At 36.8% G+C, this 26,180-nt stretch overlaps 1 protein-coding gene across 3 annotated transcripts in view; it reads right to left on the reverse strand.

Moving 5' to 3' along the window:
- Window positions 1–26,180, reverse strand: part of TBC1D5 (TBC1 domain family member 5) — a 370,039-nt gene that overhangs the window by 74,362 nt on the left and 269,497 nt on the right. The window lies entirely within an intron of this gene.

Raw genomic sequence — 26,180 nt, forward strand, 5'->3', positions numbered from 1 at the left:
AGTTATAACTAACCTTAGTTTCATAAATTTCAATGTGTCAACTCTAATTCAAATATCACAATATGGATTCAAACTGAGAGTATGTAAGGGATTTTGACATTTTACCTTAAGTTAGTTGTGGACAGATATTTGGTAAGGTCTATAACACTTTGTACCAGTTTACACAGGTTCATAGTTTTACTTAAAGTGCTTTTCTTCTTTTTAAAATGACTTGGACATCTGAACATTATTTTACGATAACATTAATCATCACATTAAATGTTTTGGTTGCAATATTCATCTGGGTAAGTCAGAGGTAACTTCAGCAATGACTGGGCACTACCAGCAGCAAGTTAAGAAATACAACAGATTTATAAACAATATAGTAAAAATGAAAAATGTCTTCAGTTTTCTATGAATATCTGCTTATAAAACTTTGTCAGTTACAATAGAAGGTGTGGGAGGAATACTGAGCAAAACTAATTTTGTACAATTAATTCTAACAACATTCTGCACAACATGCTCCACCTAATAGTGGAAAAATCACCCCTCAGTGACTAGCCTACAGGAAACTATTACCTTTCAGTGCCACAAACATTACTTAGACTCTGCAGGAAGCCTATCACTTTAAATAGCAGTTACTCCTTTTCCTAAACTCACCCACCTTTCATGTTTCACAAACTATTAAGAATCAGAATTCAACAATGCTGGAAGCATTTGAGCTGACTTTATTCACAGCTACCTAATGCAACTTGGGAGGATGGATAAAACTAATATACTTTAAAGGAAAAATGCACCATGGCATAATGGGATTTGTTATTAGTCTTTTATCAGAAATCTCCTTTTCTTCTTTACCAGTTCATTATGCAGTGCTAATCGTTTGTAGATTTAGCTTATTTTGCTCATACCAAAGCCCATCAGTCAATCCTCCTCCCCCAACTTTTCTGCATTTAGATTTTCTCTTGGAAATATTAAATCTTACTCCCTAGAGACAATCTGTTTTCATAGATGTAGACAGCTGAAAAACTGGACTGCTTTGCTAATCATAATGTTACCATTAATGACTAAAACCTCTTCAACTCAATGGGTGTAAGCACTTTATACAACTTTAAATGGTTAGATACTGACTGCTATTTGCTTTTTAAAAGTAACATTTTTCTTAGAGCATCCATAAACCAAGGACTCCATTGTCTCTGAACTAAGTTCCCATATGGTTTGACTTCAGCAAGCTCAGCCTTCATAAAAAGGGATGCCATGAAGGAATTACGTTCCAAGTTGGAGTGTTTTTGAACTCATTAGTAAATTTTTATTGCTCTTTCAAATATTTAGAAACTAAGTTTCTCTTAATGATACTGCTGGACAAGAGGACCCCCTTCTCTTCAGATGGCTTATAGTTTAATTATAGTTCTGTCCTATTAATTTCAATTCCACATCTGCTACACCTGCAGACCGTTTGCTCACAACAGTGTATTCTTTTATCATATTCTATATCTTCTATATATGATTTTTACGTAATTAAGCCATAATTCTGAACAATAATTTCAACCTGTAAACAGTGGTTTAATAATGACCTACAACTGAGAGAAACAAATCTTTAAAATACAGGAGTGATACTATTAAAAGGAAATTTAATCTTTAAAATAAAATATTTGTAATTAAGAATTTAGTGGGAAGTTCCTTCTGGAAACTCAGAGGGCTGCTGCCTGTCAGAAAGATCAATAGAGTGTTTTTGTCAGTTTTAATGCTTTTTAGTCTTGTACAGTTGTAAAATAAGGATTTCACAAACCAGTGATTCTTTAAATGTGTAATGTGTAATAGTAAAGTGGCTCAAATTTTTTTTGAATCTGCTGAACTGAGAGATATGGTTCTATTTCAAGAGATATAACAAATGTAATATGAAATATGTACAGTTTTTTAAGGAGAGACTTATCATTATGTGTTATGTATTTGAACAGATCAGATACTGTATAGGATTTTTCTAGAATCCTATATCCACCCTATTTATGGAAATTTATGGGTCTCTACTTGCTGTATTCTGTACCAGCTGCAGAATCTTTTTCAAGGGAAGTCCCACAGACCGCATCACTAACAATACATCCTTACGGGCTATTTAGTTATTTTTATATCTTACCTTTCCATCAAAGATGCTCAAAGCATCATACATGGCCCTTCTTCTTTCTGACCCCACCTCACCCTCACAACAATGCTGTGAGGTAAGACAGGCTGAGAGTCAGTGACTGGCCCAAGATGCCCGATGAATTGCCAAACTTAGTGAGAAGTAGCCCTAACATCCCAGTTTCTGGCTCAACAGTCTTTATCTACTATATCATACCAACTTTTTGGTTTCATTACCGAAGACAACATAGGAAGAGGCATGTCTGACAAATCAAATAAGAATTGATGAATTGAACTCCTGACCACTATGCATTGTTTTAATGCACTATGAAGCATTTTTAGGCTGCAGCCTTACCTTTGAATACCCTCCTCTCTAATTAATTGGTTTATTTTATTCCCTCAATGAATCTTAAGCTAAGATGACTACTGTATTTTTTGTGCATAAAACACCACCATGTATAAGATGCCCCCACTTTTCTAACTCAAAATGAAGAAATCAATATTTTAAACATAAAACAGAACACATTTTTATTTAGTAATCAGAACATTTACATACCAGTACTTTCATATTATGCATCACACTTTAAGTTTATTCAGCCTCTGGGCTCAGAATACTCAGACACTAGGAGTCCCTGTTGCATCTGAGCACTGTTGCAATTGGTTCGTTCAGCATCAACTGACCTCAGTTACATAATGCTCATGACCGGAGGAAGCTAAGCCTTGTGACTGGAGGCAGCTAAGCCTCGGGACTGAAGGAAGCCTGTTTGCAATTGCAAGGTATGGGCCATGTTGGTCTCTCCTCAGCTTACTTCCATGTATAGGATGACCCTCAATTTTTACACTAAAGATTTTAGGAAAAAGTAGCATCTTATACACAGAAAAATACGGTATATACACATTCATATTTCTCAATCCACTTTCCTCACTTGGTACCTACTCTTTGCTTTGGCTTTCCAAATCTCTTCCTGTACTGTTTGAAGCAATACTGAAACCAGCCTGAGCCCTGAATAGATGTTTAATGAGATATTTTTTTAAAATGGGAATGAATGATCCAGAATACATCTTTGAAAATAAACCTACAGTGGAGATGACATTAAAATAGCTGTTAAGTAACAGTGCAGCTGGATCTCTGAAGGCAGAGTTGGGGTAAAGGAAGAAGTTAGCGAATAATGTAGAAGTGATCAAGGAGCATTGGTGGAGTAACTCAAATTACAGGGAAAACTCTACAGTGATTGCAGAAGCAATGTGGAACCACTACGGTGCTAAAAGGCTAAAGTAAGGCCCAACTAATTTTTGTCCTCTCTATTTGGATTAACAACATTTAACGATTATAATACAATTCAATTCTTAAAAAAACCTCCAGTTCATGAATGTGGGATATTGTGCTTCTATATCCACAATTCAAAACACCAGGAAATGGCCCAATATTGCTGCAAAATATCATGCCTGTGTTGCCAGCAGGGAAAAAAGATGCCAAGTTTTACATAGCAAAGAGCAGCCTGAATATTGACAACACCCGTACCAGTAGTCAAGATGTTCTGCAGGATACCCTCTTCTGCTCATCACTGTTCACAAAATGATACTATACAGTGGGAAATCCCACAAACTGATGCTTTTTTATCAGTTAACCATTTCTCACCCAAACACAAAGCTGTTTCTCAACAAGTATTAATGGGAGTTTCAAAGCTATTTTTTTTGTTTGGGCTGCCCTTGCTTTTAGATTTTCTTTGTAGAATGTTGATTTGTTCTGCTGCACAACAACACTTTAATTACTTCTAACTGATACTGGCAAGTTATGTACGCATACATGAAATCATGTAAATCATGGGAACAAATTGCCACTATCTTAGAACTGCAGAGCAGGAATTGACCCTATGGATCATCAAGTCCAGCCCCTGTTAAGGAGGCACAGTGGGGAATTGAACCCCCAACCTTTGGCTCCACAGCCAGATACCTAAATCACTGAGCTATCCAGCAGTTCTTTAATTAATGAGATACTAGTTGTGTTCCTGGTTGCATGACAGGAACACAACCAGGAAGACGTGGCATTTTGTCAATTAGTGGCAATTTGCACCACTACCTCTACAGTTTCACTCATATTTGTATAAACTGCTGGGAGAATTTGTAACTGCATGTACAGTATATCTATAGAAAAGTACACCTGTTGATGTCCTCCAATAAACAATCATTCCAGTACTTGTGTCACCCATGTATGACCCTTACCCCCATTTTCTGCCTGTCCATTGCTGTGTATGCATATTGGTTTCCTTTTCCCCCAAACAAGAACAACAACTGTCTCGAATGTTTGCTGTCCCACACTGGTTCAGGTACTTGATGTATCTGGTGGCCCTAAATCTCACCTTTTTCCTCATTCTGTCCTTATAGTGTCAACAATACTTTCTGTATTCTGGAACTGGTAAGATGAACTCAAACTAGGAGGGTCCACTTCAGTTTCAACAGAGCAAGAAAGAGAACCCTTCTTCTACAGATGTTCAAACCCTGCACATAAGCGCTAAAGAAACATAACTGTTGCATTTTTATAGTCATTTATAATCATTGAATTCAGAAACAGGATTCAGAACAGAATCAAAGGCTGCTGAATTTTTTGGAATGTTGTCTCCATGGAATTTTCACAGGGACAGAGTAACAGAACTCTGCAGATCAACTGCTTCCCTTCTCCTTGTTCACATTAGGCTCACATGCCTATAAACCTCCTACCATATCTCTAGCTGTTCCATCAACCATATGGAACTCTTTTCTTCTTCTCCCTAATATTTCTGAGTTGTAACCATAGTTCTGAAACACTGGCTGCTCTGAGTTGTCTTTTCTTCACATATGGGAGTGCCTTCACTCTTGAACATTGGGGCAGAGGAATTTATTTTCACTGTCCCTTATTTTTGGGGTCCAAAACTGAGATGGCAAGGCCAATTGGTCTTCTATCTTGATGGTTTAAAGTCACAAGTACTCAAGGTTAGTATTACTAAATGCTGTACCTGTTAAAAAATTCTTCCCTGCATTTCTTTTCTCAACATGGCCCAGTTTACCTGTTTTATCCTTTTGACAATATTAAAAGAGAGAGAAGAGTTTAAGTTGTTAAGAAATGATTAAGGAAGTTGCAAGAAAGAAGTGATTGTAAAGTGCTCTAAAGCAAAAGACAGGGTGGCACTGCGGGTTAAAGTGCAGAAGCCTCTGTGCTCAAGGTCGGAAGACCAGCAATTGTAAGATCGAATCCACGTGACGGACTGAGCTCCCGTCACTTGTCCCAGGTCCTGCCAACCTAGCAGTTTAAAAGCATGCAAATGCGAGTAGATAAATAGGTACCACCATGGTGGGAAAGTAACGGCGTTCCATGTCTAGTCACACTGGCCACATGACCACAGAAACAGCCTACGGACAAACACTGGCTCTACAGCTTGGAGACGGGGATGAGCACCGTGCCCTAGAGTCGGACACGACTGGACTAAATGTCAAGGGGAACCTTTAGAGCAAAAGAAAGACAACAGTCCGGTTTGGTTTCATTGTTTTCTACAGCAATCAATTTGTTTGGGAACAGAGCTATGGATAAGATAGCATGGCTATTCACCGAGTGCAGATTTTCATGGTAAAGCATAAACAATAATGTGATGATGTCATGTGAACAGAGACCAAGGGGGGGGGGAATGAAATGCCTTAGTCCAGCTCGTACAGCCAGCTGCTGGTATTGAGGTGGACTGGTGGACTGCAGACACAGAAGTGGATTGGTTGGTAGGGAGTGCTGGGTGGAGCCCTAGCTGGTTACTGGGGCTCTATCAACTCTCACAGCTCTCTGTTACCCTAGTGGGATAAGAATGTTTATATTATGATGTAATAATTGTTTGGTGTTTGTTTATTTTTTTGCAGGAACAGTCTATAAATATAGTGATAGGGTATATATAGTAGTGAGATAGAAGCAGTGAATGAATGAGCAGGCATTCATCACAACTCCACACTTATTTGAACATCAGATATTAAAGAATAACAACCATCATCATGGATGAATTTCTGCCTTAATATTTTAACTGGCCAGGCTGGGTGAGCATTTCTCTTTTTTAGAAATAATTTTGTATGTATCTAACAGGCGGCATGATGTATTTTACTTTAATAGCTTTTTAAGCTTAACAATTTTATTACTTAGAGATGTATTCTCTGCCTTTATAAGCTATAAGCTCCTTTTGCTAGATGGTCAGTGCAAAAATAAAATAAAATAAATATTTTTAAGAATGCAACGTAAAACATTTTTTGGTATTTTATTGTATTCTTAATCTTATATTTTCTGACTTAAGTATTTGCCTAAAATTAAGCTCAGTTTTCCTATTTTTAAGTATTTCAACCTGTAGTTTCTTCCCTCACAACTGTAAGACTGTCTTCAATATATTCTGGACTTCCTATTATTGAATTACAGAACTCATAAGTTACATAAAAATAAAAGCTTTGTAGAGAATTAACAAGCTCTGGAGTTGCCTGGATTTATTGCAACAGAGAAAATGCTTATTATTAGATACTCATATGAGTTTGGAAATGACTGCCAATGATTCTCTGATTTCATTCTGGGATTAACCCTTTACTGGGATAATGTCAGCTATGATGAACCACAGGCCTCCCTTTGCCTAGCTGATGTGGAGCTCCCTGGGGAATCAGACATCCTTATCAAGAGCTGACACTTTGATAAGCAATCCTCTTTTCTCAAATCTTTTTCTTATTTCTTGCAATCTTCAATATTTACTTATGCAAAAATAAATCTAACTAGCCATGCTATCCCAAGAACCAGTGATGTACAAAACCTATAAACATAAGAACTTTCAATTAGGTATCACTTAGTCTGTCTCTCTACTACCCTTCTACCCTTTAATAACTATACAGCCGGTTGGCGGGGGGGGGGGAACCACATTGTGGCCCATAATAGAGAATTTACTCTTTGTGAATTAACTAAAGTACATGAACCAGGGTGTTCTATTAGGCATCTATTCTACAACAGGTGTGCAGCCACAAAGTCAGCACATGTAGCCGATGCAATCCTTGAAATATGTATTGGGCGTGATGTAATGTCTAGGAGAAGACATTAGGTGATGTGCCAGTGATGGGTTGCTCACACTATATAAGTTGCACACTATAGTGGAATATGGAGCTTTGTATAGAGAGTTGCTGCATGGAGTGCTCTCCGTTTATTTTACTGATAAGTGTAGTGTTTAGTCTGCTGACTAATGTACATAGTTCTGCTGTACATATTTTGTAAATACACTGATGGTGAGTCTCTGCTGTTGACCTGGAAAACTGATTTGTCTCAGATCCATCTCCACACCCCAAATTCCTAATACACATGACCTTTGTTGTTCTTTTTAAAGCACTTTTATATATGCCTTGAAGGAATATTAATATGTATACTATTCCTAAGAAGTTTTAAACCTTGTAAATGCCAGTTTTCATTTAAATGCTTTAGACAGCCTGTTTAATTCTGTGTAACTCTAATAAATCAATAATTAACAAGATAGATTTAAATTACAATTTCCATAACTGTGGGAGGCTTAACTTTCTTTTAAACCAAAGAATTTGCAGGTCTATGTACTGGCAATGTACTGAATAAAATCTATAAATTAAATCTGAACTTTTCTAAAGTGTTTCTCTTTTCATCTCTTGCTTTAGCCATTGTGTTTCTCAAAAATTTCCATGTTTGTGTCTCCTTTTCACCTGCAAATATGCTGTAAAGAATTAGCCAGCTGAAAAAGTAACAATTCTTAATTGTCTTGCACCATGCCTAAATAATTAAAACACTCAGTCATACTGTAAAGCTGCAGTAGGCATATGCGGAACAGATAATTTAGAAGAACTGGTACCTTTTGTCTCTTTTGTCTAAAAATATTACTCTGCACATTCAAAATGGCATTGAGGAAACTATTCACTTTCTTAAACATGGTTTGCCTTTGATTGGTACCTCTACATTTGGGGATTTTTAAAAGAGCTGCAAGTGGAGGGGGTGTAAATTAGTGGAGGTCCACCCTTTCTCTCACTTCACTTCAATATTCTTTTTTCTATAGGGTGGTTGCAGCCAGGAAAACTCCCCAGTCTCCTCAAAGCTAGAGAGGGAAGAAGGAAACCAGGGAGGAGCCAGCTGTTGCAATATCATCCACTCTGGAATCCCTGTTGGCTTCATCATTCCTATTTTCACTGTACTGAAAGAAACAGGCAGGAAGTCTCTAGCTAGTTTGCACATATGGAAAACAGGCAACTAACAGGCAGGTCATTAAAGATTTTTTTCAAAAAATTAAAAATATTTTTTAAATTGTAAATTTCTCTACTGAATATCATGGGGTGTATGTTACGAAAAGTACCCAACTAATTTCTAAAACCTCAATGAAAGGCATACCTTGAGTTTTTAAAATTATTTGTACTCAGGTTGGAAAGCTCTGAAGTATTGGAAACAAGGTATTCCTTACCTAGATACATATTCCAGATCAGATATAGCAGCAGCAGGAGAAATTATGTACCTCTCTTTCACTCCACACTTGTGTTCATGCAGACATGTGCATAGACAAGGATGTGTGTACTCCTCCCCCGTATACACCGAAACACCTTCTGGCATGACTAAGAATCAGAACCCAGCACAGAGAGCTTGAACAAGAGACAGACTTGATTTTTTATGTTTGTGACTGTCAATTAAAGTGAGAACTTTGGCTGTCACCCTAATTTAATCCTTCCCTTCATTTGCTACCTTGCAACTAAATGGCTGCCATTCACTGAAAAGGGGGAGAGCAAAGTACTACTGGGATATAGTGTGATGGTGGTGGTGGTGAAAAACCTGGTCATAACCTAGCATGTATCCAATAGCTCATGGATAAGAATTACATGGATGAAAATATATTCTTCCTCTTGGTTTTCACAGCATTTTTCAGGACAGCAGAGGAGAATTCTAGGAAAACCTTGTTTATGGGAGGGGAATAGGGAGCAGAGGCAGTTCATGGTTTTGCTGCAGGGGAGGGGATCCGTCAAGCAGGTTATGGTTTGTTTGAGGGAACACCAAGCCCTTCATGGACCTTCAATTCAGCAGGTCTAGAAAATGCAGAGAGGGAAGAACAATTATTCTCCTTCATCTCCTCCTCCTCCTGCTATTCATCACAAAGGCTTCTACACTTACAATAATAGGATCAAGAAACATGGCCCTTACAGTTTCTCTGCTTGGAGCATAAACTGAGTGGAATGGACAGCACTGAAAAATTGTTCCTGGCATTCTTACTGTTTGTCCTCCCCAAACATGAGGATGGGCTTACTGAGTCACAAATAATTTCTGGAAACACTCAAAAAGATGGCAAAACTCTTTGTGATAATTATTTTTAGTCCAGTACAAATCACTACTTTAATTTTCAAAATTTATCCCCCCAAAAAGACACCTGATGAATGTCAATCAAAACTCAGCTTCAGCAGTTTGGGGCATTTTACAAAGAAAAATGGAGCACCTGAAAATATATTGTTCTGCAAATTCTCAATCAAATAAAAGCTTAATTTTAGAAAAGGAGAAACAGGAAAGATTTATGTCACCACAGTATTTCATCTTATGTCTATGTAAGCTCTAAAACTAAATTAAGCTGCCCTTCAAAGGCCATAGACAGCACTCCATTTCAATCCATTAGTTTGGCTAAATGCCTTCATACATTCATGAAGTGAGTCATTACCATCAATCTTCCAGTTATACTGACCAGTTGGCTAATTGTTTATTCATGTACCCAGGAAATACTGGGTGGTTTCTCATTACTAGCACCATCTGAAAGAGGGTCCTTGTAAACAACTAGTCCAGTTTCAAATGTATAAAGATGATGATTTAAATACTTAGCTAAGCAAAAAATACTGGTTTATTTACATTCTCAGCCCAGAGCTAGAATTTTTACCTTCAAAGCAGATTCAGAGCACGAAAGTATGAAACTTCAGAGCACGAAAGTATGAAACTTGTCTTTTTCACAAGTTGCATTTGTTGTTCTTGTTGTTATGGGCAATCAAGTCACCTCCAACTCAAAGTGATCCTATGAGTGGGCTATCTCCAAAATGTCCTGTCCTCAGCTACCCTGCTCAGCTCTTAAAGACTGAAGCCTGTGTTCTCTTTTAGGAAATCAGTCCATATTTGGTCTTTCTCTTTTCCTGCTGCCTTCCAGTTTTCTCAGCATTATTGTCTTTTCCAATTGATCCCCCGGGGATCCACTGTTCTACTGTATTGATGTTTCTTCCACCAATATTCCTTACTCCTTCATCTGAATACAGTCTGGCTTTCTGTATGACATATTTTACATACAATTGAACAGATAAGGAGCTAAAATGTACTCTTGTCTGACTCCTTTGCCTACAGAAAACAATTCTTTCTCTCCCTATTTTGTCCTAACAGTAGCTTCTTGTCCACTATACAAGTTACACATCAGGACAATCAAGTGCTGAGACACACTCATTTCTTTCAGAACAATCCATAGTTTACACAGTCAAAGACTTTGGTGTAATCTATAAAGCACAGATTGATCTTCTTCTGAAATTCTTTAGTGCTCTCCAGTAGCCAGTGAATATTTGCACTATGAGCTTGAGTGCCTCTGTTCAAAATCCAGCATGGACATCAGACATTTCTTGGTCCATGTAAGGTAAAAGACTTTGTTGCATCTTGAGCATCACTTTGCTTGCATGGGAAATTGAAGCAATGGCCCTACAGTTGCTGCATTCCTCTCCTTTTTTTAGGGATTGGAATGTATATTGAACAATTCTAGTCTGTGAGCCATTCTTTTGTTTTCCATATTTGTTGAAGTATTCTTGTTAGGATTTTGACACAATCATTTTATCTGGCTTGAAAGAGTTATATCAATATCTACCACTGGTAATTTCTTATTTCCTAATGCTTTCAGAGCAACTTTCACTTCCTTTCTAGAGCTGTCACAATTTAAAGTTGCATCTGGCAATTCTAAAATAGATTCTGTGTAAGGTTTATAAATTTTGAAAGCAAGAATGTAAGAACTTTAGGCAATATTGAGTATATGTTAAAATATGTTGATGAATATAGAATATTATAGTTTGCTAATGCAACAAGAGCTCATTGGACAGCAAAATGAGTTGTGTACTTGGCTGTGGAGCCAAAGGTTGGGAGTTCAATTCCCTGCTGTGACTCATAGGAGAAGAGCCAGCCTATGTAGCCTGAGGAAAGCCACACAATCTCAGAGCAGTCGCAGAAAAAGGAACTAGTAAACCATTTGTAGTAACCTTTACCTTAAAATCCTGGCAAGTGTCATGATAGGTTTGAATTGGCTTGATAGCATGTGGTTGTATTATTCTTATTCTTATTCTTATTAATGTAACAAGAAAATCACATGCATACACAATTGTTTCTACTACAAATAGTTAAAATGAAGAAAATTCATGTATTTTACCTAGAAAAATGTAAAATAACATACAAACAGAAAGTATTTCTATGTTTCCTAAAGTTGTGCATAAACGACAGATTTTCAAATGGCACAGACAGAAATAGCATCTCTGGACAGAAAATGGTAGTTTCCTTTAATTACCTATATACTTCTGTAGAAACCCACTGATAACAAAAGGTTTGTATGAAAAGTAGGTGATTCATTAATTACCTTCAATATTTGCTGGAAAACAATCACTAAATAATGCAGTTATTATGGTTCTTCCAGGTCTCTGTCTGGAATGTGTGTGTTTGTGTGCATGTGTGTGTGGTGAGAAAGTGAGAGAAGAAAAAGAGACGCAGAGGCAAGCGATGCCTATGCTGCTTCTAATTATTCCAATTATCATGGCACACTATGAAAACTTGATTAATAACGCTGAAGATATTGTTGTGGCAATTAGCCATATGGTTGTGGGACTTTATTCTGTCACGATTTAGCCATTAGCATCTACTTATGTTTGTCAGAACAGTGCATCCGTGACAAGTTGAAGTTCTGCTCACCTTGCTGATTCCCTTGTGAGCAACACTAGAGAACTGTTTATTCCTGGGAGCCCTTTGCCAGAGTAAATTTTTCATGTGGCATCCGGCCTGACTGGGGACAAATGTCAAGTAGCTTATGCGACGACCCATCAAGCCTGGCTCTCTCTGCAAAGGTACTTACTAAATTGCTTGTCAAGGCACACTTCTTTCAAAAAATGATTTGACCAGGAAAATTAGTGTCAAGTGACTTGTAACTGAATGTTTTGAATGGTTAGTAATTCAAACAATATGCACTTCCCATTATTTAGACATGATAAAATGTTCCATTATGATTTTATACAACTACGTGGCATGCATTACAGTACACGTGAAATGTATACCTACAAGCCTTGGGACCATAAGCCACTGCCACTCTCAGTTTGGACCATGGTAATTTGGAAATGCTTCTCTGCTGTGCAAGCCAACAAGTGTCATAGTGCGTCCTTTCTTGCTTTGTTAGCAAATATATAAATATACTGTATGTTTTGTATACATAAACACACACATGTTAACAGCTGATCTATAGGAGCATACAGAAATCCACACAATTATTTTCTCTTGATCTTTAAGAAAGCCACTGCTACAGTAATGTCAGGAACAACACATGATAGGCTTCTGAAGAGAAATGTAGAAATTTCAGATAAGTTGCAGGTCTGTATCTAATTTTCTACAGCCCATAAGAAAAGAACTGCTTGTCAAGGATAAGGCTTAGTTTTCCTTGCTAATAAACTTGTTTTATATCTTCTAATCAATAAATATTTTTTGTGTTGAAATATTTCAGTGAGTTCTGGATTTCATTCCCAGTTATTGCCTTGGTCTTCCTAGCCAGACTGCTGCACAGGTGTGTATTTCTGAGAAGTCTGTTTGGAACTGCTGGAGTGGTAACTAGGCACCCTACAGTTAAAGCCTTCAAAGTTATATGAAAAAGTCTTATTGTTCTAACTCACTGGGATATTTTAGGGCAGAGTTAGTCCCAATTAAGTGTGGAGCAACCATTCACTGAATTAATTTGGCTTATCTAAGGGTTTTCTAAATAAGGTAAGGAAAAGGAGAATTTGAAAGGTCTCACATGTCACACAAAGCAAAAACTGTTGTGAGCCAGGGAAGATTGCCAGTGTTGGTTATTAGCAGTTTCTAACTTTATTCAGGGTAGGAAGAAACTTTATGAACTCTGCACTGTATATATAGCTCCTGGTGGTTCTAGCTGAGGTGGTCTGTATTTCCTCAGATTGCCACAGTGTACAACAGCAAAAAACCCTACTTCTTAACTTGTGGCAATTCTTCACTGGTACACCAATGAATTTATGCTGGCACAATTTTTCAATTTTGAAATGTTTGTAAATATGCAAGTTATTAAACAGTATTTTATAATGTTTTTAATATGGCACTTTCATTTTATTTTTATTTCGAAGTTTTAGTCATGCAGTTAATTATGTATTATGTTGGTCAATTGTTGGTATTTTTTTTCATGCTGTAAATTGTCCAGAGTGGCCTTTGGCCAGATGGGCAGTATAACACACACACAAACAAACAGTATCAGGTAAGAGTAGGAGCACCATCCAGTATCAGCAGTACTGGAGCACCATCCTTGTTTTTGAGTAGAAATGGGTCAAAAAAGATGCAGATGGAGGTAAATACAGCTGGCCTGTAAACTTGTGTTTCCATAGCACACCTCTCAGAATTCTGCCTGGAGAATTCCTGGAGATACAGTACAAAAAAAATGGAAAGTCTTATCCATGTTGAACAACATGTCTGTTTTCCCCTATGTTAATATAATTAGCACTTTCAAGACTTTTTCAAAACTTAGCCATCATCATCGTGATCATCATCATGATCATGTCAATGTTTTTATAATTTGGATTGTGCCCGGTGTTTTTAACAACAACAACAACAACATCAAAACCATAAATACATGTGCCAGTTCTTGTAATTAAATACCCAGCTGCAATAATAGATTGGATCCAAAATGAATTAAAATAATTGGATCGGAAAACACAGAAAATAATAAACATGCACCATGCACTACATCCAAGAAGTGATGTGGACAGATTATATTTAACACAATAAATTGGAGGCCATGAATTATTGCACATATAGCAGGTAGTAGAGGAGGAAAAAAGAAACCTAAATGATTATTTCAGTACAAATAGAGAAAAATTACTTAAGACAGTGAAAATGGAGAATATTTCAAAAATACCAGAAATAAAGGCTCAATATAAGAAACAAGAATTTGAAAATAAATTAAACAATTGGAAAAATGAATCACTACATGAACAGAAACTGAGAAATATTGATGGAAAGCATGATAATAATTCAACACGGGCATGGCTAAAACTGGGCACCCTTAAGAAAGAAACTGAAGGCTTGATTTTTTTCTGCACAGAACAAGCACTCCAAACCAATGTGATGGAAACCTCTAAGATTCAAGGAATTAGTGTTAACAGCAAATGTAGACTCTGCTAAGAAAAAGATGAAACTATGTCACCTCATCTGTGAATGTCCAAAGATTGCACAAACATTATTGTAGGTTTTTTGGGCTGTTTGGCCGTGTTCTAAAGGTTTTTCTTCCCTTTTTCTTTGGGTCAAGCAGCCCGAAAAACCTACAACATCAATGGATCCCGGCTGTGAAAGCCTTTGAGAATACACTGCACAAACAGATGACAAAATTAGGCATGATATAGTGGCAAAATTAGTGCACTGGTGATTATGCAAAAAATATAACTGGCCAGTCTCCAAAAACCCATGGGAACATCAGATAGAGAAGGGGCAACAAATGACAAAGTGAAAATCTTGTGGGATTTCCGGATGCAAACAGATAGACTCTATTACTACTATGTAACACACCAGACATAGTAGTAATAGAACAAAGACATCTCTAGATCATTGACACTGCAATTCCAGGGGATGCCAGAGTTGAAAATAATATCTTGCTTGTGGATGAAATACACCTCAGTAGTCCCCGTAGTCATCAGGGCTTTGGGAACAATATCAAGAAATTTCACACAGTATTATAAGCAATTGCAGATCTCAGAAATAACACTATCAGAGCTACAAAAAACGGCAATATTAGGAACAACATACATTCTAGAGATATGATATAGGATATAAAGCTGATTAAAGTCTATATAGTTTATCAGATGTACAAGTTTACTATTGTTATATCATTTTATTGTGCATTTCAACGTATATGTACATATTCAATAGCCAGTATTTATAATAAACTTTTACATTGTGGGAATACCTCATACCTCATCTGAAGACTCACTTGAAATGACTTGGTTTTTAATACTGAAATTATATTTTAATCTTTTTGTACAGTATTTTGTTTTTAACCCAGCATTTTGGAGAATGTATGTATTTGTACTTTTTAATCTGCTAGCATTGTGTCTGTTCAGGTGGCACCACGCTTGTGTATATATTATTATTTGTACTTATGTTTTAAATTGGTGGAAGTTGGATGACGAACATGATCAAAACAATAAAGACCTAATTTCATTTCATACATACCGTGCCAATATTTAACAGATACTTAGAGTTTTGGTTAAAACTTGTATCATTATACCAGTCAATTCTTTAAATAATGTTGATGGATTGTGCCTGATATATCTGAATCATCACCACCATTACCACCCCCACCACCATTATCATAAAATTCTCAGCCTCTGTCTTCTTCTAGATAGGTTCAGGAGGATTTGCAGGCCCCCTGTAGAAGTCTGACCACATATAGCAACACTACACAACCTGCACCCCTGTGGCCACATGTGGCCCTCAGCCCTGTAAAATCTCAGAGATTTATTCCAGGATTCTTTCATTATACCTGAGTCCTGAGAAAAAGAACCACTTCCTCTACCTCCTATGTGGCTTATGCATTTTGTATTGACAAGGCAAAAGAGGATGGAAAGATATAGCAAGCTGAGAAATGCTCCATAATGAAAATAATTACTTTGTCCTTTCCAAAAATTTCTTAATGCCTTCAGCTGCGGAATGCTGATCCCTGGCATTTCCTGGGTTCTCTTCTGAGGTTCATTGTGACTTTATGAGTTAATCACGTCAGGAATAGTCATTTTAGCTTGCATGCCTTTAGGAGTAATTACACATTTAAATGATTAAACAAATCAGGAAAAAATATCTACTGCCTAACGAAAGCAGTTAGCACTGAAATCCTTTTTTATATATTAGTATCACAAGTCGTTTGTAAATAACATGTTCATTTTAGAGATGTAAAGAGTTCTGTCATGCCCTATGAAATAAATTATATTTTATTGGTGCCCGGGTGTTTCATAATTTCTATTTATTTGCTGCAAGAGTGGAGAATTAAGATAGAGTAGTTTATTTCACCAAAAGACTGACAAATGGCTCATTAGATACTTATGGAACTGAAGCTAATTGTATGAAATGGGGGGGTATTAATTGTCACTGCCGCTTAACTAACTAATGCTGGTCACAATTATTCTGTCCTAATCCTGCACTCTCACTCAGGTTAAAAGATTTTGCATTGTAAAAGAAAAAGGACAATATTTTTTTGCTAACATAAACCAAAGCATTACTATTTGGACTGGAAGAGCATGTGGGAGGAGTAACAGAGGATTAATGGTTCCCACTGGAGACACCAATGACAGTTGTATCCAAATTGCAGTCACCTCACATCATATAACAGCTTGAATCACAGATATTCCAAGATTCTCCTTTCTCTCATCCACCCCAACTACAAATAAAATATAATTTACATTACTTAGACTTTTTTTTATTTCATCAGAGACATAAGGTCAGAATTGATTGAATATGTACTACCTGCATATAATGATTTCCAGTTTTTTACAATCATGTGCTAATGCTCTACAGTAATGGCCTATGGATGAAGAGACAGATGTACTACCAGTCATTCGCTACACATTTGCATTAACAAATCATCATTTAATTGAAGCCCATCCAACAAGTTTATGCTACTTAAATAAAGTTCCTTTCAATAAAAGATGCCACAATGACACACGGTTGCTAACTGCAATGAAATGGGGGGTGAGGGTAGGGGTATTTCTGGATAACAGGTTTAGATGTGTATTAAAGATATATTTATTAATTTGTATTTTGATGAGAAACAAACCACCTGACATCTAACACAATGTTCCAAGCTAGTTCCATTCTGAAATGAGATAATTTACTCTTTGAAATAATTATTTTGTAACACTACAATTTCATGCCTTGCAGATTTTATTTCCCATGCAAATATATAATAGAACATGAATAGTGTGCTAATATTTTTAGGCAAGCTCTAATAACAAGTTTCATACCCTGCTGTTACCAAAATGGGCTAATTCCTTTTTTCTTTAGTTGTCTCACTGGAAACTACAAACATTGGCTCCATGATTAGAAATTTAGTTGCCTTTTTGTTATTTTGAATTTTCACAACCTCCCCGACAGTATGGGAAACAATTGAGGTAGACCTGTGCTCCCATAGGTACCCGAGACAGAGGAAAATACTAATGGATCATTTCTTATTGTAAAACATATTGAAAGAAAAAGCAGAACTACATAGACAGCATAAACTCAACACACTTCCCCACATCTTATTATTTCTCTGAATAACATGTTTGCGATTGTACAGAATACATCATGCGGAAGGCTGGACTGGATGAATCCCAAGCCGGAATTAAGATTGCCGGAAGAAATATCAACAACCTCAGATATGCAGATGATACCACTCTGATGGCAGAAAGTGAGGAGGAATTAAAGAACCTTGTAATGAGAGTGAAAGAGGAGAGTGCAAAAAACGGTCTGAAATTCAACATAAAAAAAAACCTAAGATCATGGCCACTGGTCCCATCACCTCCTGGGAAATAGAAGGGGAAGATATGGAGGCAGTGACAGATTTTATTTTCCTGGCCTCCATGATCACTGCAGATGGAGACAGCAGCCACGAAATTAAAAGACGCCTGCTTCTTGGGAGGAAAGCGATAACAAACCTTGACAGCATCTTAAAAAGCAGAGACATCACCTTGCCAACAAAAGTCCGAATAGTCAAAGCTATGGTTTTTCCTGTCGTGATGTTTGGAAGTGAGAGCTGGACCATAAAGAAAGCAGACCGCCGAAGAATTGATGCCTTTGAACTGTGGTGCTGGAGGAGGCTCTTGAGAATCCCCTGGACTGCAAGGAGAACAAACCTATCAGTTCTAAAGGAAATCAACCCTGAGTGCTCACTGGAAGGACAGATCCTGAAGCTGAGGCTCCAGTACTTTGGCCATCTCATGAGAAGAAAAGACTCCTTGGAAAAAAACCTTGATGTTAGGAAAATGTGACGGCAAGAGGAGAAGGGGACGACCGAGGATGAGATGGCTGGACAGTGTCTGCGAAGCAACCAACATGAATTTGACACAACTCCGGGAGGCAGTGGAAGATAGGCGGGCCTGGCGTGCTCTGGTCCATGGGGTCACGAAGAGTCAGACACGACTAAACGAAACGATTGTACTGCAACCTGTTGATCTTCAAAAGATGAGCTTAAAGCAGTTTAGGTTTATCATTTGCAGTGGTCAGTGTATGCATTCTAGAATGTGAGACAAACTTTTTTCGCTACCTTGTGGTATGTGAAGTAATCACTATATAAATCAGGAAAGAATCTACATATACTAAAGCTCAGAGCAGCATTTCATGATTAAAAGCAGCTTCTTTCGGAATCCTGCACACATTAAGGCTAATCAAGCCTCACAGGCCAAACTCTACAGTAAACATTTCTGCATAAGGGTAATTGCTCAAGGAGTTTTTGAGGTTTCCTGGCTGTTCATCACACAGTTGGTTGTGCAATCAGAGAACAAATATGAGTGTGCTGCAGCAAGCCAGTAAAATGCCCATGATTTAAAGATAAAATACGTTCCAAAGAACAGAATAATCCTGAATACACATACACATCAGGTATAATCTACCAACAGTGTAAAGGGAAAGGATTTTAAAGGCATTGCCTTTAAAAAATGAATTGTTTCCCCCTTTTTTTCCAATTTGATTTTTACTTGTTGATTTCAGGTAAAGGATTATGTGTCTATGATATAAAAAAACACCCTAGAACTCAGAGGTACAAAATACATAAACTCATATTGATGCTTAAACGGATAGCAAGTCAAGATTTGTCTTCTAATGTTAAGAACAGCAAATAAATGTAACACGGTATCAAATAAAAAACTCATATAAATACCCTACTGTGCCTTGCCTCTATGTTCTTCATGCTCTTTTTATATGCTAACTCAGAATAGTAATTACAGATCTCGTAAGTTGACTTCTGTTTTCCAGAACTATGAGTTGTACATAAAATATGCCTTTTCATCACAACAATTACCATTAATCAAAACACTGAAAGCTAATACCACTCAAGTCCAACCTACCGCTGTGCCTAGCAATATATCAAACTGTCTGTTGTCAAACACTCTATACAAACTTAAACAGCCTATCTGAGCAAATAACAAAAAATATGCTTGCTAAATATTTTTTAAAGTCAAACTGAAATGCTGGTAGTCCATTCTTCTGCTGATTTTAATATTATGTGTGTCATCCAAGACAGGGAAATAACAAGCATTCATAAAATAAGAATATAAATTATTAGGCCTATTTAATACGTCCCATGCAAATATTGCTAATCTTTATAAATTTATAGTTTTGATTACCCAGTGTTAATTTAGAAACTCTCTGAAGCACAGTGACTAATGATGCAGTTTCCGGCCACTAGAAAGATTCCTAAACAACTTTATGACCAATGCTACTGCATGGCAACAAGTTTGTTCATTCATTCAAATTGTGATATGCATACTACTATTCATGGCGGGTATCAGAAATCTGTACATAGGTAAACACAAAATGAATTCATATAAAATTAAGTATTTTAACAGCATAAAATCTGTACTAAACAACTGAAGTAATTTGATTTGGCACATGGAATCATAAATTAAGACTGTAAAAGTCTGCTTATACTGTATATTTTTCTTTCCCTGTCTCACATATCACCCTATTTTTCTTACAGAGGAATCTCTGTATTTCAAAACAAAGGATACTAGATGAAATGAACCCTTTTTTGTAATCAATACTCAGGTTTTGAATAAAGATGCACAAGTTAAGTACAATGGAATTTAACAAACAGATCAGGCCTCTATTACTAGCAAGTTCCGTTATGGATTTGTGAGCTTTGTAACTCAAGCTCCCAGAAGGATAAGTACATTTTTATTTATGTATTTTTACTGTTCATTTCATGTTGCCTTGAACAACCCACCTACACATGTGCAAACCACCCACTTACAAGTGTACATGCACAGAAACACACAATGTGATACGACATTTAGTATTTACAGCTGCAGAGTTTAAAAGGTGTATCTAGACTTAAACAGAAAATGATGTATTGAAAATGGAAATGTGCATGCAACTAAGACGAACCATACAACTGAAGAAAGTACACCAACAGTCAGAAGGGCACCACATACTAAAATAACATTTCTTTTCACTAGCCCCCCCCAAAATGGGGGGGGGGATATATTGCATGTTCATGCTGACAACCAGAAAAGCTACAGTAACCAAGAAAGAGATGGTTCCATTGTATAGTTTATCCTTTTAAGAAAATAAATCTATTATCAATGTAAACGTATCAAGAATAGCACCTTCAGCAAAGTCATGATGCATTTTTTAAAAAGCGTTTCTGTAAAAATAAATAAATCTAAAAATAACCCTCACTATTTTTGTTTGAATTAACCCTTCCTCTACTCAACCAAGCTACATATACACAATAGTTTTTTTTGGGGGGGGAGGGGACCTTAATTTAAGTAACCATAGGGGGATCTCTTCTCCCCTTGAAAAACTGCAAATAAAGATGTCAGCTATTGAGTATATTTGTGGCATCTCCAGCAGCTGCTGTTAAATACCAGCTGGTCTAGCTGATTAAAATTACCTCCGAGTTGGTATTATAAAGATGCCTGGGCAGCATTGCTGTATTAATGGATTATTGAGTGAGCGATGAAAACCTTGGCCAGCTGATGCGTTTTATTACAGATAGGCTTTATGATGTGTAATCACTGTAATTTTTACAACTGGAGAAAATAGGAGGGGGGAAGGAAGATGGGGGGTAAAAAAACCCTCACAGAAGCCAGTTTCACAAAATATTTTTGATAATCTTCTACCTAGCTATTGGAGTATTCTTTTCTCTTTGAAAAACATATTTGTGGATTTAGCACACAGTTCACTGAATAAGGACAGAGGCACAAACCTGAGAGACTAAGTTAATCATAGATGGATATTTATCTTGGGTTAGTAGAGCCCAAACTGTCTGTTTTTTTGGTCATGTGATAACAGACTCTCCTTGTCTTACTCATGAGAAGGTATACGATAAAATACGGAAATAAAAATACATCGTTTATTTGTCCAAATGAAATGTTTTTTTCATGAGGAAGTATGTACTCATTCTTATTCCCTCTCTCCTTTCTATTTGCATAAACAACCTGTGGCTTGCTTGTTTATGGTGAGACCCATATACTGGGGGTGGGGACTGTTAATTTTGGGAAAGTGTGAATGTAAGAGTTAAGTATAGCTGTGAAATGAAGTTTATTCTGGATACTGACTCTTAGTTGAGGGGGGGACATCTATCAGAAACAACAATCTGAGAAAATACCAACCTGTTATAAGTACAGGGGAGACAAACATTTGGATCCAAAGGAATAGGTTATGAACTAGTTGACTATTTTTTTCCAATGGAGCCCCACGACAAATAAATGATAACTGAGGAAATTTACCTTTGCACATTCCTGATTGCTACACAAAATGACCTGAACTTGAATAAATATGTGGGGTTTTTAAAAGCCATTTTGCACTTTTCCAAAAATTGCCAATATCTTTGCATTCTAATATCAAAATATACATTTTAATTATGCATTAAAACATATGCTTCCAAACCCACAAAAAGTAATGTAAAAATATTTACAAAGTAGAAGTGAACTAGGAATGGAAACAGACATATTAGCCCGTCCCAACGGCTAGTAAATCAAATCAATGCTTTGGCTTGCTGAATGTGACAAGTATGGCACCAATGAATGGGGGAAAGGGCCTAAGTGGCTTAGCTTCTTGCAGAAAAAAACATTAAGTCTTGTGGAGGATGAGAATTCAAAACATACCAGCACAGGGACAGTAACAACAGGCAATTCCACACTTTCCTTTGTAGGAAACTTGCAAATCTGAATATACAACAAAAATATAGAAACAAACAAATCTGGCCATCTGTGTAATCTATGTTGGTCTTTAATGATACACCGTTAATCAAACAGAAAGAAAGAGGAACCAGTAGCACACAAGTCATTTTTTTTTTTGCACAGGGCAACATAGTAGCACAGCAGCAAAGGGCAAAAGTGCTAGGCTATTTGTAAAGAAGTCTGTGAATCAGACATTCCACTTACATCTTAGCCATCAATATGAAGATATTTATGGAGGAGCATGGAAGCGGCAAGGTATGAAATTCAATAGTTAAAGGCCTCAATGGTTTCTACATTTGATAGGTTTCTGTATTTCTGTGATTCATTATTTCAAATCTGCTAAGGAGGTCCTTACAATAAGTCCACACATTTTCTATTGCTCTGTGAGGAAGCTCGTTAAATGTAAGGAGAGTGGAACTGCAGAGGAAGAAGGAGCTCATAGGTAAAGTGCAATATTGTTATAATCCCCTGAAATAATCTTGAAAAATGCCATATACTGTACTTACTATCTAAAGGTAACTGATAGCATCCCATATACTACAGGGATGGAACTGTCAACAAAGCATAGGCAAGAGCAGCCACACAAAACTAGGGTTACCAAAAAGAGCTGGCAATTTCTTTCTTGGCTCCCAGACTGAACCAAAGTATTGACTATCAGAATATTCTGGAAAACATCCTTACATGCCTGCAAATGTGTCCCATGTATGTCCAGCAGCATTTTGGATTCTTGCACATTCAATCTCTGGCCTATCTTTCATGACAGATCAACATATTCAAACTTTCTGGCTTTCCATTTTACCCTTCCTTGCCAATCTGGTCACTCCGCAATATCTGATATAGTAGTACTTAAATTCTTCTGTACAAAACCTCTTCTCTCCCTCACCTTGTCCACTGGTCCTGTATCTGGTAAAGAAAAGATCTAGCCCAGGCAGGGTTGTTTGTTTTTTTGCTGACATCTCTACACTAAAATCCCAGCACTGACAATGATATAGGTGGTGCTCAATGTTTGAAAATTAATGGGAATCAAAATAGTTTGGTGATCTTCCTAGGATTCCAGTGTGTTTTCATGCTATATACACATGTTACACTTGTATTGTTGTAACGTATGCTATGATATATACCGGAGAGAAAAGGACAAAGATTTGGTCCATTACATTCAGAACAGACAAAGGATCTAAAAGCTCTTATTTGCATCAAATGGATTGGCAATGCCATAAATACCTATGCTATACTTTATAGTGCATTAAATACATGATTTTAAAACAACGTTCGGTAACAATTTACAATTAAAATGTATTGGAAAACTGGGAACACTGCCATTTGTTTTTGTTTCTTCTGATGTGTATAGTCCCCCTTACTCAAACTGTATGGTTGTTACCTAGGAAACTGCCTGGAAGCAATAAAATTGGATGGGTTTTCAAAGTGATTGTCAGAATTGTGGGCAGAGTTTCAGGTGGAAGATTCATGGTGGTATCATGGCCTAGGTTCAAAATTGTCCTGCAAAAAAATCACAGCACTAAAATCTCTTTCCGAGCTGCTCAGAGGAGCAGTTCTGTAATCATCATCTGAAAAAAATATATTAAGTAAGCTTCTTGTTTCTATACTGCAGTGCAAGATTACTACAAGATGTATGAAACACTCCCCCCCTTGTGACTTCATTGTATATGAAATGAACTGTTTCACTGAGGTAAAATGGAAGTCCTATATTCACAGCATATAAATGGATAGCCACTCACGTGCTACTTCCCATTTCACTCAATTTAATACTATCTTTCCATTTCATATTCTTTATTTTCTTTATTTAATATATAACCCAACTTTCCTCTCAAAATGGACTCAACTGACACAATAATATTGAATAAAATGCACAATTAATACACAAAACTAGATCAAATGCTGAAACAGGATTGAACTAAAGGCATAATTTAAAACAAACACCCTGAAACTTCATTTAGTCTCATTTTATTTTTTTTTCACACATTGAAGGCATTTGCAACAGTAGTATTTGAATACTACATAAGGCTCTAATTTATATATCTTGAAAGTATATATAGCAACACAGAGAAATTTTATAGGATTGCACCACATTACCAAAACTAGGTCCAATTAACAGGACAGGGGACAACAACTTACCATGAATGTGCATATAAAATAACTCTAAGAGAATGCCTTTGATAAAGCAATCACCTATACTTATCCTTAGTGTGTTCACACCTTCTGGGCTGGCTGGAGTTAGGTAGGGTAGAAGCTCAATACCTAATTCTCTTTCTCTATTGCAAGATATGGGATTTTATTCATGTTTCAAGAGACTAGTTCCTCAGTCATACGCCTTCTAAGTAAAACATGATTAAAATCTTGGTGCCCACAAAAGGAAATTTATCAAACTGGTTTTCTAGGCAAAGTTTACCTACAACCTTGGTTTTGTTCAAGCATCTGTAATCTTTCTGATCTATTATTTTGCACCTTGAATATCTGTGAATCCTTTCCCCATATTCAGCTGACTCAAAATATTTTCAAATGAATAAATGTCTGCTTTAATAATACAGTGATACCTCGTAAGACAAAAATAATTCATTCCGGGAGTTGTTTTGTATTGTGAAAATTTCGTCTTGTGAAGCACAGTTTCCCATAGGAATGCACTGCAATTTAATTAATGTGTTCCTATTCGTCTTGCGCTGCACGACCATAGAAAAATTTGTCTTGCGAGTCACCAAAAAATTGCAAAACACTTTCATCTTGCAAGTTTTTCATTGTGTGTGGCATTCATCTTGTGAGGCATAACTGTACTATTTACTTCCATTTTAGCATGTGGAATTGAAATATTGAAAACAACACAATAAAGAATGAGCATGCTCAGTAGCCATGGAATTTTTCAGTTGGGGGAACACAGTAATAACAGAGTAGCTTCTGGCTGGCAGATTTAAAACCTGAACATCAGCATATTTAGAGTCAAGGATACAATGAAAGAATATTATTTGTTTAAATATAATCTGAGAAGAACTCAATTAAACGTAGGCTGTCTTTAAACTAGGTTCAAACTAATTTTATATACTGTTATGACTGGGCATATGGATTAGTATTCACTTTGCATTTACTGCAACAGGCAATTGGGTCAGCATTGTGTGCTCTTAGGTTTGAAAAAGGGAACATTCACTATCTACTTGCAAAAGGAAAAGCTCCCCTTGTTTTAAATGGGACACTCCTTATGTGAAGGAAAATTGGAGATCACGTGGGAGCACTGTAGGGAGAGTATTATGCACCACCCATTGCAAACAGAATACAGTATTGGCCACAATGAACAAAGATGGAAATACCACTACAAAAGGGCTACATTTCAGGTCTATGCAGAAGTAAAACACTGTGAATACAATAGAACTTAACCTCACATAAAGGTTTACCACAGTCCTAAATGTTTTAGTCAGATTAATTATGTGTTGTCAAGTCTATTTTGACTTATGGTGAACCTTGTCAGGGTTTCCTAGGCATAAAGCATTCCCTTCTTTGGGCTGTGTTGTGCTTGGAGTGTTCAGCTTCCCCAAGAAGCTACACAGGCTGGGTCTTCTCTTAGGAGGGACAGTGAGGAATCAAGGACCTGACTCCTGGCTCTGCAGCTCAGTAAACCCAACTTACTCAGCCAGCTAGCCAAAATGGACTGTATATAAATCAAGGGCTTTGGTTGTGTCTTCAAAACTGTAATCCTTTCTCTCTCTCTCTCTGGTAAAATTCAAGACTCATTGGAAAGTCTTCTAAAGGAAACTATGAAACAGCAACTAATACATATGTTCACTCAATCTTATATATAAAATCATGTATACATTTTAAAATGTATATTTCTGTGTTTTTAGTGTAAATGTTTTTGTTTTTGTTTTAATAACTGGAATATATATGACATATAGTAAATCTGTTGGAGGAATGGAGTAGCCCTC

This window comes from Pogona vitticeps, chromosome 6 (assembly GCF_051106095.1).
Source record: "Pogona vitticeps strain Pit_001003342236 chromosome 6, PviZW2.1, whole genome shotgun sequence".
Classification (NCBI taxonomy): Eukaryota; Metazoa; Chordata; class Lepidosauria; order Squamata; family Agamidae; genus Pogona; species Pogona vitticeps.